This window comes from Canis aureus, chromosome 15 (assembly GCF_053574225.1).
Source record: "Canis aureus isolate CA01 chromosome 15, VMU_Caureus_v.1.0, whole genome shotgun sequence".
Classification (NCBI taxonomy): domain Eukaryota; kingdom Metazoa; phylum Chordata; class Mammalia; order Carnivora; family Canidae; genus Canis; species Canis aureus.
In genome coordinates, this window is record NC_135625.1 from 40,675,757 (window position 1) to 40,691,822 (window position 16,066).

Below are 16,066 nucleotides of genomic sequence, written 5' to 3' on the forward strand. Positions count from 1 at the left end.
TAATGTTTGTCCTTCTCCGACTGACTTACTTCACTCAGCATAATACCCTCCAGTTCCATCTACGTTGAAGCAAATGGTGGGTATTTGTCATTTCTAATAGCTGAGTAATATTCCATTGTATACATAAACCACATCTTCTTTATCCATTCATCTTTCGATGGACACCGAGGCTCCTTCCACAGTTTGGCTATCGTGGCCATTGCTGCTATAAACATCGGGGTGCAGGTGTCCCGGCGTTTCATTGCATTTGTATCTATGGGGTAAATCCCCAACAGTGCAATTGCTGGGTCGAAGGGTAATATTTTGTTTATCATGGATTTTTCTTGCCATTAATTTTGATTTTCAAAACTATTATATTAGGAGATTATTTGATTATTGAAGTTTTGCTCCTCTACCCTCTTAACTTTTGTACCATCTTGATCCTGGCCCTTGGATAGAATTTGGGAGAATTAAGAAGTTTAGGTTAGATTTAATCAAATTAAATCAGATCAAATCAGTAATTTGGGACAAAGCAAAGGGAAGCTAATTACTTATTGAGTGAGTTCAAGAGTAGGCCTTTTCAAAAGACAATTGCTGATTATGGTGGATTCTGCTCACAAATCTATTTTAACTTGTTTTATAGCATCTTTTATATAAATGGATTGTGTCAAGACAGAAAACAAAGTTTATTGATCATGTCCTCCAGCAATGAAAATCTGTGAAATTGCTGAAGGGACCTCCTTTGCCAGTTCATAGTGGTGACAACAAAAGATCTCAGTTTTTTTTTAAAGATTTTATTTATTTATTCATGAAAGACACACAGAGCGAGAGACAGAGACATAGGCAGAGGGAGAAGCAGGCTCCCTGGGATCATGCCCTGAGCCCAAGACAGATGCTCAACCACTAAGCCATGCAGACATCCCAAGATCTCAGGTTTTATTACATGTGATTAACATGATCAACACAATGCACCTCTAAGTCACCAAGTCATAGTGAAAGGGTAGCTATTATTACATTCAATTTTTTTAAACTTTTAAAATTAGGCATAACTAAACATATAAAAGAGGTGAAGTAGATGAACATTGGTGTCCTTCTTGATTTTAAAATTCAGTAGTTCTTTTTTTAATTGAAGTATAAGTGACACACAATGTCACATTAGTTCCAGGCATACAACATAGTGATCCAACAACTCTATACATTTTGCTATGCTTACCTCAAGTGTAGCTACCATCTCTCACCATACAATGCTATTACAATATCAGCTGTTTTTCCTATGCTGTACCTTTTATCCCCATGATTTATTCATTCCATAACTGGAAGCTTGTGTCTCCCATATTCTTCAAGCCATTTTCCCATCTCCCCCTCACAACATCAGCAACGATCGGTTTGTTCTTTGTATATATGTGTCTCTTCCTGCCTTTTGTTTGTTCATATGTTTTGTTTCTTAGATTCCATATATAAGTGAAATCATACATATTTGTCTGTCTCTGTCTGATTTATGTCACTTAGTATACTACCCTTTGGTCCATAAATGTTGTCACCAATGCCAAGATCTCATTATTTTTTATGGCTGAGTAATATTCCACTGTATATGTGTACCATACCTTCTTTAACCATTCATCTATTGATGGACACTTGGGTTCCTTCCATATTTTGGCTACTATAAATAATGCTGCAGTAAACATAGAGGTGCATATACCTTTTCAATTTTTTTTTCTATTTGTTTTCTTTGAGTAAATACCCACTGGTGGAACTACTGGATCATATGACATTTCTATTTTTATTTTTTCAAGGAACCTCCATGCTGTTTTCCACAGGGGCTATACCAATTTACATTCCCACCAAAGGTGCATAAGGGTTCCTTTTTCTCTACATCCTTGCCAACACTTTATTGTCTTTTTTATTTTAGCCATTCTGAGGAGTGTAAAGTGATATCTCATTTTGCTTTTTATTTACCTTTTCCTGATGATTTTCTTTTCAGGTATCTGTTGGCCATCTGCATGTCTTCTTTGGAAAATGTCTATTTAGGTCCTCTGCTCACTTTTATTAATTGGATTTTTTTATGTTGAGTTATAGAAATTCTTTACAGAATTTTAATATTAACACCTTATTGGGTATATCATTTGCAAATACCTTCTCTTATTTAGTAGGTTCCTGTTTTGCTTTGGTGATGGTTTTCTTCATAATGCAAAAGCTTTTTATTTGGATGTGGTTCTAATAGTTTATTTTTGCTTTGTTTCCCTTGCCTAGAAGAGACATATCTAGAAAAATGTTGCTATGACCAATGTCAAAAAAATGACTGCCTGTGTTTTCTTATAGGACTGTTATGGATTTGTACTTTATACTTAGGTCTTTAAATGCGTTTTGAGATTATTTTTGTGTATAGTGTGAAAAGGTTTTTTATTTTTATTTTCTTTTTCATTTTCATTTTTATTCTCTTTCATGTAGCTGCCCAGTTTTTCCAATACTATTGAAGACACTGTCATTTCCCCAGTATATATTCTTGCCTCCTTTGTCTTAGAATAAATGACAACATAAGTGTCATTTCTGGTTTATTTCTGACCTCTCTATTATGTTCTATTGAGCTATTTTTGTTCCAGTACCATACTCTTTGGATTACTATAGTTTAGCTGCATATTTTGAAATCTGGGATTGTGATATATCCACTTTTCTTTTTCTTTCTCAACATTGCTTTGTCTATTTGAGGTCTTTCAGGGTTCCATAAAAATTTTAATATTATTTGTTATAGTGCTGTGAAAAAATCTGTTGTATTTTGATAGTGATTACATTGAATCTGTAGGTTGCTTTGGACAGTTTGAAGATTTTCCAATCCATGAGCATGGAATATATTTCCATTAATTTGTGTCATCTTCAACTTCTTTCATCAATGTTTTTAGTTTTCAGAGTATAGATCTTTCACTTTCTTGCTTAAGTTTATTCCTAGGTATTTTGTTATTTCTGGTGCAATTATAAATGGATGATTTTCTTAATTTTTCTTTCTGCTACTCTGTTATTAATATACACAAGTGCAACCAAATTTTGTGTATTAATTTTTCTATCATGCAACTTTTCTTAATTCATTTATTACTTCTAGTAGTTTTTTGGTAGAGCTTTTAGTGTTTTCTATATGCAGTATCCTGTCCTCTGCAAATAGTGAGAGTTTTACTTCTCCCTTACTAATTTAAATACTTTTTATTTCTTTTCTCTTTTTTTTGGCATTCTTTTTTTTTCTGTATATTTTTTTATTGGAGTTCAATTTGCCAACATATTGCATAACACCCAATTCTTATCCCATCAAGTGCCCCCCTCAGTGCCGAACACCCAGTCACACCATCCCCCTGCCCATCTCCCTTTCCTACCCCTTGTTCATTTCCCAGAGTTAGGTGTCTCTCATGTTCTGTCACCCTCACTGATATTTCCCACTCATTTTCTCTCCTTTCCCCTTTATTCCCTTTCACTATTTTTATATTCCCCAAATGAATGAGACCATATAATGTTTGTCCTTCTCCGATTGACTTACTTCACTCAGCATAATACCCTCCAGTTCTATCCACGTTGAAGCAAATGGTGGGTATTTGTTATTTCTAATGGCTGAGTAATATTCCGTTGTATATATAGACCACATCTTCTTTATCAATTCAGCTTTTGAAGGACACCAAGGCTCCTTCCACAATTTGGCGATTGTGGACATTGTTGCTATAAACATCCGGGTGCAGGTGTCCTGCCATTTCACTGCATCTGTATCTTTGGGGTAAAACCCCAGCAGTGCAATTGCTGGGTCATAGGGTAGTTCTATTTTTAACTCTTTGAGGAACCTCCACACAGTTTTCCAGAGTGGCTGTACCAGTTCACATTCCCACCAACAGTGCAAGAAGGTTCCCCTTTCTCCACATCCTCTCCAACATGTGTTGTTTCCTGTCTTGTTAATTTTCCCCATACTCACTGGTGTGAGGTGGTATCTCATTGTGGTTTTGATTATATTTCCCTAATGACAAGTGATGCTAGGCGTTTTCTCATGTGCTTGTTGGCCATGTCTATGTCTCCTTTGGTGAAATGTCTGCTCATGTCTTTTGCCCATTTCATGATTGGATTGTTTGTCTCTTTGCTGTTGAGTATAATAAGTTCTTTATAGATCTTGAATACTAGCCCTTTATCTGATATGTCATTTGCAAAAATCTTCTCCCATTATGTAGTTTGTCTTTTAATTTTGTTGACTGTTTCTTTTGCTGTGCAGAAGCTTTTTATCTTGATTAAGTCCCAATAGTATCTTGCAATATGTATCTTGCAAGAAGTTACTGTGGCCAAGTTCAAAAGGGTGTTCCTGAGTTCTCCTCTAAGATTTTGATGGATTCTTGTCTCATTTAGATCTTTCATCCATTTTCAGTTTATCTTTGTGTATGGTGTAAGAGAATGGTCTAGTTTCATTCTTCTTCATATGGATGTCCAATTTTCCCAGCACCATTTATTGAAGAGACTGTCATTTTTCCAGTGGATCATCTTTCCTGCTTTGTCAAATATTAGTTGGCCATAGAGTTTAGGGCCCATTTCTGGGTTCTCTATTCTGTTCCATTGATCTATGTGTCTGTTTTTATGTCAGTACCATATGTCTTGATGATCGCAGCTTTGTAGTACAACTTGAAATCCGGCATTGTGATGCCCCCAGCTCTGGTTTCCTTTTTCAATATTCCCCTGGATATTCGGGGTCCTTTCTGATTCCACACAAATCTTAAGATAATTTGTTCCAACTCTCTAAGAAAGTCCATCGTAGTTTGATAGGGATTGCATTAAATGTGTAAATTGCCCTGAGTAGCATTGACATTTTCACAATATTAATCTTCCAATCCAGGAGCATGGGATATTTTTCCATCTCTTTGTGTCTTCCTCAATTTCTTTCAGAAGCGTTCTGTAGTTTTTAGGGTATAGCCCCTTTACCATTTTGGTTAGGTTTATTTCTAGGTATCTTACACTTTGGGATGCAATTGTAAATGGGATTGACTCCTTAATTTCTCTTTCTTCAGTCTCATTGTTAGTGTACAGAAATGCCACTGATTTCTGGGCATTGGTTTTGTATCCTGCCACATTGCCAAATTGCTGTATGACTTCTAGCAATCTTGGGGTGGAGTATTTTGGGGTTTTTTTATGTACAGTATCAAATCATCTGTAAAGAGGGAGAGTTTGACTTCTTTGCCCATTTGAATGCCTTTTATTTCTTTTTGTTGCCTGATTGCTGAGGCTAGGACTCCTAGTACTATGTTGAATAGCAATGGTGAGAGTGGACATGCCTGTCATGTTCCTGATCTTAGGGGAAAGGCTCCCAGTGTTTCCCCATTGACAATGAAATGGGCTGTGGGCTTTTTGTAGATGGCTTTTAAGATGCTGAGGAATGTTCCCTCTATCCCTACACTCTGAAGAGTTTTGATCAGGAATGGATGCTGTATTTTGTGAAATGCTTTCTCTGCATCTATTGAAGGATCATATGGTTCTTGTTTTTTCTCTTGTTGATATGATCTATCCTGTTGATTGCTTTACGAGTGTTGAATCAGCCTTGCATCCCAGGGATAAATCCCACTTGGTCAGGGTGAATAATCTTAATGTACTGTTGGATACTATTGGCTAGTATCTTCTTGAGAATTTCTGCATCTGTGTTCATCACGGATATTGGTGTCTAATTCTCCTTTTTGGTGGGGTCTTTGGTTTTGGAATTAAGGTGATGCTGGCCTCATAAAACAAGTTTGGAAGTATTCCATCCCTTTCTATCTTTCAGAACAGCTTTAGTAGAATAGATATTGTTTCTTCTTTAAACATTGGATAGAATTCCCCTGGGAAGCCATCTGGCCCTGGACCTTTGTGTCTTGGGAGGTTTTTGGTAACTGCTTCAATATCCTCCCTGGTTATTGGCCTGTTCAGGTTTTCTATTTCTTCCTGTTCCAGTTTTGGTAGTTTGTGGTTTTCCAGATATGCGTCCATTTCTTCTAGATTGCCTAATTTACTGGCATATAGTTGCTCATAATATGTTTTTAAAATCATTTGTATTTCCTTAGTATTTGTTATGATTTCTCGTTTTTCATTCGTGATTTTATTAATTAGAGTCTTTTCTCTTTTGTTTTTAATAAGGTTGGCTAATGGTCTATCTAACTTATTCTTTTAAAGAACCAACTTCTGGTTCTGTTGATCTGTTCTACAGTTCTTCTGGTCTCTATTTCACTGAGTTCTGCTAGAATCTTTATTAACTCTCTTCTTCTGCTGGGTGTAGGTTTTATTTGCTATTCCTTCTCCAGTTCCTTTAGGTGCAGGGTTAGCTTGTGTATTTGAGTTTTTTCCAATTTTTTGAGGGATGCTTGTATTGCGACATAGTTCCTTCTCAGGACTGCTTTTGCTGTATCCCAAAGATTTTGAACGGTTGTATCTTCATCCTCATTAGTTTCCATGAATCTTTTTAATTCTTCTCAAATTTCCTGGTGACCTTTTCATCTTTTAGCAGGATGATCTTTAACCTCTGCATGGTTGGTTTCTTCCAAATTTCTTCTTGTGATTTAGTTCTAGTTTCAAAGCATTATGGTCTGAAAATATGCAGGGGACAATCCCAATCTTTTGGTATTGGTTGAGACCTGATTTGTGAACCAGTATGTGGTCTATTCTGGAGACAGTTCCATGTGCATTTGAGAAGAATGTGTATTCAGTTGCATTTGGATGTAAAGTTCTGTAAATATCTGTGAAATCCATCTGGTCCACTGTGTCATTTAAAGCTCTAGTTTCTTTGGAGATGTTGTGCTTAGAAGACCTATCGATTGTAGAAAGCGCTACACTGAAGTCACCAAGTATAAGTGTATTATTATCTAAGTATGTTTTAACTTTGGTTATTAATTGATTGATATACTTGGCAGCTCCCACATTCGGGGCATATATATTGATGATTGTTAGGTCCTCTTGTTGGATAGATCCATTAAGTATGATATAGTGTCCCTCTTCATCTCTTACTACAGTCTTTGGGATAAACTTTAATTTATCTGATATGAGGATTACTACCCCAGCATTCTTTTGAGGACCATTTGGATGGTGGATTTTTCTCCAACCTTTTATTTTCAGGCTGTAGGTGTCCTTAGGTCTAAAATGAGTCTCTTCTAGACAGCGAAGAGATGGATCTCGCTTTTTTATCCAGTCTGAAACCCTGGATCTTTTAATGGGATCATTAAGCCCATTTATGTTCAGTTACTATTGAAAGATATGAATTTAGTGTCATCATAATACCTATTCAGTCCCTGTTTTTGTGAATTATTTCTTTGGGGGTCCTCTTTCTTTTACAGAGTCCCCATTAATATTTCTTGCAGAGCTGGTTTGGTGGTCACATATTCTTTCAGTTTCTGATCATCTTGGAAGCTCTTTCTCTCTCCTTCCATTCTGAATGAGAGCCTTGCTGGATAGAGTATTCTTGGCTGCGTGTTCTTCTCATTTAGGACCCTGAATATATCCTGCCAGCCCTTTCTGGCCTCCCAGGTCTCTGTGGAGAGGCTGCTGTTAACCTAAGATTTCTCCCCATAAATGTTAGGGATGTCTTGTCTCTTTTGCTGCTGTAAGGATTTCCTCTTTATCTTTGGAATTTGGAAGTTTCTCTATTAAATATGGAGGTGTTGAATGGTTTTTATTGATTTGGGGGGAAGCTCTCTATTTCCTGGATATGAATGCCTGTTTCCCTTCCCAGGTTAGGAAAGTTCTCAGCTATGATTTGTTCAAATATGCCTTCTGGTCCTCTGTCCCTCTCAGCACCCTCTGAAACCCCAGTTAAACATAGATTTTTCCTTCTGAGGCTGTCATTCATTTCCCTTAATCTCTCCTCATGGTCTTTATTGTTTTTCTCTTTTTTCCTCAGCTTCCTTCCTTGCCATCAACTTGTCTTCTATGTTACTCTTTCGTACCTCATTAACCCTCATCATTAGGACCTCCATTTTGGTTTGCATCTCATTTAATTGATTTTTAATTTCAGCCTGATTAGATCTAAATTCTGCAATCATGAAATCTCTTGAATCCTTTATTCTTTTTTCCAAAAAAAGCTGACCACAGCTTGGGGGCGCCGGGCGGCAGGAGAGTCCTCGCTGTCCCGGGGAGAGCGCAGGATCCTGGGCGGTGTCCCCCATCGCCCTGGGATCCGGGGCCTGTGCTGCTGGAATCGCGCTCTGGGGCCGCGGCTCCCGAAGGCAGCAGGGCCCAGACCCTCCACCCGGAGCCGCGGCCTGAGCTGCTCCCCAGGCCCCGCCGGGCGCGCTCCAGCCCTTGACCGCGCTTGGCCTGGGGTCTGTGGCGCCCTCTCCCCCTGGGCGCACCTCCTCTGTTAGTGACCCCGGCAACCTGGGGGCTCCACTGCCCCTCCTGCCGTCCTGCGCGAGCTCCCTGCTAAGCACCTTTCTGATCCGGAAGAATCTGGGGCGGAGTTTTAAAGTTCCTGCTTCTCCAGGACTAATTGCTGTGACTAGAATTTCTAGGAATCTGTTGAATAAAAGTGGTGAGAGTGGGACATTCCTGTTTTATTCCTGATCTTGAGGAAAATTACTCAGTTTTTCACCATTGGATATGATGTTAGCTGTGGGTTTTTCACATATGACATTAATTGTATTGGGGTATTTTCCCTCTAAATCCACTTTGCGGAGGGTTTTTATCAGGAATGGATGTTTTACTTTTTCAGATACCTTTTCTGCATCTAATGAGATGACCATATTTCTATTTCTTCTTAATTCAGTTTTGATAGATTTTATGTTTCTAGGAATTTATGTGTTTTTTTCTAGGTTGTCCTGTAATTTTTCATAGTAGTTTCTTATAATTTTTGTATTTCTGTGGTGCCAATTGTTACTTCTCATCTTTTAATTCTCCCTTTATGTATTTGAGCCCTCTTTTTTCTCAATGGGTCTGACTGAAGTTTTATCAATTTTTTTATCTTTTCAAAGAACCAACCAGCTCTTTATTTCATTGTTTTTTAAATTATTTTTTCATTTATTTCTACTCTTATCTTTCTTCCTTCCTTCCTCTAATCAACCTTGGAGTTTGTTCTTGCAAGTTGGAATGGACGCAAATGGAGGGGTCCCAGGGCTCTGTGCACAGAAGGCACCATGGCAAGATAGCTGAAGCTAAGGTTGGTGTAGGCCATGTTGTCCCTGGTTACTCCATGCAGATGGTATTCTTGCAGGATAGCTGGAGCAAGGCAAGGCATGGGCTGGGCATTACCTGGGCACTTTGTGCAGGAGTTGCTCTTATGCAGTGGCTGGAGCTGAAACAAATGTGAGCTGGGAGGCCCCAGAGCTTTCTGAGCTGCGGATGTTCTGGCAAGCTATCTATAGCCAAGGTGGCCTGGTATGTTCTCTGGGTGCTTTGCATCTGTGTCACATTGGCAAGAGGGCTGGAGCTGTAGTGAGCACTGACTGGAGGTGTCTTGGTGTGCATAGTGCTTGAGCCACCTTGGAAGGATTGCTGGTGATGGTGTGGACTAGGATCATGGGGGTCACTGAGGTGGTAAGCCAAATAAGGAACTGAGGGTCCTCTCCTGTCCATAATTAATTTTTATATTTACATTGAATTTGCCAACATATAGTATAACACCCAGTGCTCATCCCATCAAGGGCCCTCCTTAGTGCCATCACCCAGTCACCCCATCCCATCCCATCCCATTTGCCCCTTCTGCAACTCTTTCTGTTTCCCAAAATTAGGAATCTCTCATTATCTGTCTTCTTCTCAATTTTTTCTCCACTCAGTTTTCCTCCTTTCCTTTATAGTCCCTTTCACTGTTTCTTATATTCCCCATATGAGGGAAACCATATGATGATGGTCTTTCTTCAATTGACTTATTTCAGTTAGCATAGTACTCGCCAGTTCCATCCACATCAGAGCAAATGGTAGATATTCGTCCTTTCTGATAGTTGAGTAATATTCCATTGCATATATATACCACATCTTCTTTATCTATTCATCTGTTGAAGGACATCATGGCTCCTTCCATGGTTTGGCAATCGTGGACATTGCTGCTATAAAACATTGGAGTGCAGTGTCCTATTGTTTCATGACATCTGTATCTTTGGGGTAAATATGCAGTAGTGCAATTGCTGGGTCATAGGGTAGCTCCATTTTTAACTTCTTGAGGAACCTCCATACTGTTTTCTAGAGTGGCTGTACCAGCTTGCATTCCCACAACAGTGCAAGAGGGTTCCCCTTTCTCCACATCCTTGCCAACATTTGTTGTTTCCTGTCTTGTTAATTTTCGCCATTCTCACTGGTGTGAGGTGGCATCTCATTGTGGTTTTGATTTGCATTTCCCTGGTGGCAAGTGATGTGGAGCATTTTTTCATGTGCCAATGGCCATGTGTAGGTCTTCTTTGGAGAAATGTCTGTTCATGTCTTCTGCCCATTTCATGACTAGATTGTCTGTTTCTTGGGTGTTGAGTTTGATACATTCTTTACAGATCTTGGATACTAGCCCTTTATCTGATATGTCATTTGTGAATATCTTCTCCCATTCTGTAGGCTGTCTTTTAGTTTTGTTGACTGGCTGTTTCCTTCGCTGTGCAGAGAAGCTCTTTATCTTGATGAAGTCCCAATAGTTCATTTTTGCTCTTGTTTCCCTTGCCTTCATAGATGTGTGTTGCAAGAAGTTGCTGTGGCCAAGTTCTTAAGAGGTTGTTGCCTGTGTTCTCCTCTAGGATTTTGACGGATTCTTGTCTCACATAATTTAGATCTTTCATCCATTTTGAGTTTATCTTTGTGTATGGTATAAGAGAATGGTACAGTTTCATTCTTCTCCATGTGGCTGTCCAATTTTCCTAATACCATTTATTGAAGAGATTGTCCTTTTTGCAGTGGATACTCTTACCTGCTTTGTCAAAGATGAGTTGGCCATAGAGTTGAGGGTTAATTTCTGAATTTTCTATTCTGTTCCATGACCTATGTGTCTGTTTTTGTGTAGGTACCATACTGTATTGATGATCAGAGTTTTGTAATACAGCTTGAAGTCAGGCATTGTGATGCCCCTAGCTTTGGTTTTCTATTTCAACATTCCTCTGGCTATTTGGGGTCTTTTCTGATTTCATACAAATCTTAAGATTATTTGTTCCAACTGTGAAGAAAGTCCATGGTATTTTGATAGGGATTGCATTGAATGTATAAATTGCTCTGGGTAGCATAGACATTTTCACAATATTCTTCCAATCCATGAGTATGGAATGTCTTTTCATCTCTTTATATATTCTTTGATTTCTTTCATAAATATTCTGTAGTTTTTAGGGTATAGATCCTTTAACTCTTTGGTTAGGTTTATTCCTAGATATCTTATGGTTTTGGGTGTGATTATAAATGGATTGATTCCTTAGTTTCTTCAGTCTCATTATTAGTGTATGGAAATGCTACTGATTTCTGTGGATTGATTTTGTAACCTGCCGCATTGCTGAATTGCTGTACACGTTCTTGTAATTTTGGGGTGGAGTCTTTTGGGATTTCTATATATAGTATCATGTCATCTATGAATAGGGAGAGCTTGACTTCTTCTTTGCCATTTTGAATGCACTTTATTTTTGTTGTTGTTGTTGTTGTCTGATTGCTGAGGCCAGGACTTCTAGGACTATGTTGAGTAACAGTGGTGAGAGTGGACATCCCCATCATGGTCCTGAGCTTAGGGGAAAAGCCTTCAGTTTTTCCCCATTGAGAATGATGTTTGCTGTGGGCTTTTCAAATATGGCTTTTATGATATTGAGATATGTTCCCTCTATCTCTACACTTTGAAGAGTTTTAATCAGGAATGGATGCTGTATTTTGTCAGACGAGTTCTCTGCAACTATTGAGAGGGCCATATGACTCTTGTCTTTTCTTTTATTAATGTGATCTATCACATTGATTGTTTAATGAATGTTGAACCACCTTTCCATCCCAGCAATAAATTCCACTTGGTCATGGTGAATAATCCTCTCAATGTACTGTTGGATCCTATTGGCTAGTATCTTAGTGAGAATTTTTGCATACATGTTCATCAGGGATCTTCATATGTAATTCTCCTTTATGAATGGGTGTCTTATGGTGGGGTGTCTGGTTTTGGGATCAAGGTAATTCTGGCCTCATAGAATGAGTTTGGGAGTATTACCTCCATTTCTCTCTTTTCAAATAGCTTTAGTAGAATATGTATTATTTCTTCCTTAAATGTTTGGTAGAATTCTCCTGGGAAGCCATCTGGCCCTGGACTTTTGTGTCTTAGGGGGTTTTTGATGACTGCTTCAATTTTCTTACCAGTTATTGATCTGTTCAGATTTTCTATTTCCATTTTGGTAACTTATAGGCTTCCCAGGAATGCATCCATTTCTTCCAACTGCCTAATTTGTTGGCATATAGTTGCCTATAATACATTTTTAAAATCATTTGTATTTCCTTGGTATTGATTGTGATCTTTCTTTTGTTTGTGATTTTATTAATTCTAGTCTTTTTTTCTTTTTAGTAAGGCTGGCTAGGGATTTATCTATCTTATTAATTCTTTCAAAGAACCATCTTCTGGTTTTGTTGATCTGTTTTACAGTTCTTTTGGTCTCCACTTTATTGATCTCTGCTCAAATCTTTATTATCTGTCTTCTTCTGCTTGGTTTTGGCTTTATTTGCTGTTCTTCCTACAGTTCCCTTAGCTGCATGGTTAGCTTGTATATTGAGTTTTTTCCAATTTTTTGAGAGAGGATTGTATTGCTATGTATTTCACTCTTAGGACCACTTTTGCTGTATTCCAAAAAGATTTTGAACAGTTTTACTTTAATTTTCATTAGTTTTCATGGATCTTTAAATTCTTCTCTAATTTTCTGCTTGACCCATTCATCTTTTCATTGGATACTCTTTAACCTCTACGTGTTCTGTGTTTCTTTTTTCTTTTTTTTAAAGATTTATTTATTTATTTATGATAGAGAGAGAGAGAGAGAGAGAGAGAGAGAGAGGCAGAGACATAGAAGGAGGGAGAAGCAGGCTCCATGCTGGGACCCCCACGCGGGACTCGATCCCGGGTCTCCAGGATCGTGCCCTGGGCCAAAGGCAGGCGCCAAACCGCTGAGCCACCCAGGGATCCCCTGTTTTGTGTTTCTTCTAAATTTCTTCTTGTGATTGAGTTCTAGTTTCAAAGCATTTTGGTCTGAAAATATGCAGGGGATATTCCCAATCTTTTTATATCTGCTCAGAGCTGATTTGTGGCACAATATGTGGTCTACTCTAGAGAAGGTTTTGTGCAGATGAGAAGAATGTGTGTTCTGTTGCATTACGATGGATTGTTCTGTATATATTTGTGAAATATATTTGGTCCAGTGTATCATTCAAGACCCTTGTTTCTTTCATGACATTCTGCTTAGAATATCTGTCTTTTGCTGAGAGTGCCATGTTGAAGTGTCCTACTATTAATGTAGTATTATCTTTGTATCTCTTTAATTGGGTTATTAATTCATTGATATACTTGGCTGCTCTCAGATTAGGGGCATAAGTCTTCATGATTGTTAGTTCTTCTTGTTGGATAGCCCCTTTAAGTATGATATAGTGTCCCACTTCATCTCTTACTACAGTCATTGGTATAAACTCTAATTTATCTGATATGAAGAATGCTACCTCAGCTTTCTTTTGAGGACCATTTGAATGGTAAGTGGTTCTCTATTCCCTCATTTTCAGTCTGGAGATGTTCTTAGGTCTAAAATTTGTCTCTTGTAGACAGTAAATAAATGGGTCTTGGTTTTTTATCCAGTGAGATACCCTACATCTTTTGATGGGGTTATTTAGCCCATTCATGTTCAGAGTAACGATTGAAAGATATGAATTTAATGTTGTAGTATTACCTATACAGTCCCTGTTTCTGTGGATTGTTTCTTTGGGCTCCATCCTCTTACAGGGTCCCCCTTAATATTTCTTGCAGAACTGATTTGATGGTCACATATTCTTTCAGTTTCTATCTTGGAAGGTCTTCATCTCTCTTTCTATTCTGAATGACAGCCTTGCTGGATAAAGTGTTCTTGGATGTATGTTTTTCTCATTTAATACTCTGCATATATCATGCCAGCCCTTTCTGGCCTGCCAGATCTCTGTGGAGAGGTCTGCTGTTCATCTGGTATTTCTCCCCATATAAGTTAAGAATTTCTTGCCTTCAGCTGCTTTTAGATTTTTCTCTTTAACTTTGAAATTTGCAAGCATCAGTATTATATGTTGCGGTGTTGGTCATTTTTTGTTGATTTTGGGATGGGTGTCCTCTCTATGTCTTGGATATGAATACCTGTTTCCTTCCCCATATGAAGGAAGTTCCTAGCAATGATTTGTTCATATATATTTTGTGGTCGTCTCTGTCTCTGTCTCTCTCTTTCTCCCCCCATCTTCTGGAATCCCAATTAGACATATATTCTTCCTTCTCAAGCTATCATTTATTTTCCAAAGCCATTCCTCATGGGTTCTTGTTTTTCTCTTTTTTCCTCAGCTTTCTTACTATCAACTTATTTTCTTTTTTTTTTTTTTAAAGATTTTGTTTATTTATTCATGATAGACAGAGAGAGAGAGAGAGGCAGAGACACAGGCAGAGGGAGAAGCAGGCTCCATGCACCGGGAGCCCGATGTGGGATTCGATCCCGGGTCTCCAGGATCACGCCCTGGGCCAAAGGCAGGTGCCAAACCGCTGCGCCACCCAGGGATCCCTATCAACTTATTTTCTATGTCACTCACTCTCTCTTCCACCTCATTAACCCTAACAGTAAGAGAATCCACTTTAGATTGCACCTTAAAGTATTTTTAATTTTGGCCTGATTAGAGTTCAGTTCTGCAGTAAGAGAATTTCTAGAGTCTTTTATACTTTTTTCCAGAGCTACCAATAATTTTATAATTGTACTTCTGAATTGTATCTCTGACATGCTACTTAAATCCATATCAAGTAGGTCTGTGGCAGAGTATTACTTCTGGTTCTTTCTTTTGTGGTGAATTCTTTTAGTCATTTTTTCCAGTGCAGAATGGCTGTATGAGTGAGCAGAGTTAAAAATATCTCCCTGTGATGCTTGCCAAGTAGTCACAGAAACTCACCAGACCCAAAGTCAGCCATATGCCAATCACTCAAGAAAGCACAAAAAATCTCAAGACCATGGGCTCACTGGTTAGGTTCTCAATAAAAGGCCTGCCAAAAAGCCTTCAGTGGCAACCCTTTCAGGACCCCTCTCACTCCTGAGAGCTTTCCCTGTTATCTTTGCTTAATAAACTTCTGTTGCTTTACTCACTCTCCATTGCCCACGATATTCATTCTTCAACTCTGAGATAAGAACCTACCTCTCCTGTATCACCATCATATGTTAAACATATATGCATAGCAAACTCCATTATTGTGTCCCATATGAAGGCTGTTTATAAGATACCAACTAAAAACAAAGATTGAGAATAAGGGATGAAAAAACATATACTAGGCAAGTCTAAATTTCAAAGAGCAAGTTGGTATAGCAATATAAATCAGTGAGAATAGTATTTAAGGTAAAATTATTAATGACAAAAGGATAATATGCGATTGGGAGAGGCAAGATGGCAAGAAGCATGTCAGAAGAATAAGGGTCCTCATTTCATTTGGTCCCCCAAATTTATCTAGATAGTTTTCAAACCATCCTGAACACCTATGAATTCAACGAGATGTAAAGAGACAGCAGTTGGGATGCTGCAGAGAGAAAAGTGATCACTTCCTACAAGGAAGGAATCTGAAAAGAAGCTGAGGGGATATATCAGAAGATAAATGGCAAGGGGAGGGAGCCTCAGTAAGCAACTGCAAGGGAGCAGTGCAGGGCATAATCAGGAACTTTGAAAATCTGCTCCTGAGAGAGTCTTCCCTGCCTGAAAACTGCTCAGTGGGGAAATAGGGCAGACTTGCAGGAGGGGCAGTGCAGTCTCAATATTCCCAGAGACAAAGTAAGAATAGGGGCGCCAGGGAGAAAGCTCACTAGCAAACAATGATCCAATTGTGGGACTTAAGCTTCCTAGGTCCTGGCAAATGGCTAGAAGGCAACAACCCCCCAAGGGCATCTGGGAGAGGCAGACTAGTTTTGAAGTCCAGCAGCTGAGCTCTCTCTGCCCTGAGAGTCCAGCAGCATAC

At 38.7% G+C, this 16,066-nt stretch overlaps 1 protein-coding gene across 1 annotated transcript in view; it reads left to right on the plus strand.

Annotated features, from left to right (window-relative positions):
* LOC144284571 (disintegrin and metalloproteinase domain-containing protein 5-like) overlaps positions 1-16,066 on the plus strand; it is a 134,508-nt gene that overhangs the window by 78,639 nt on the left and 39,803 nt on the right. The gene's annotated exons all lie outside the window — the stretch shown is intronic.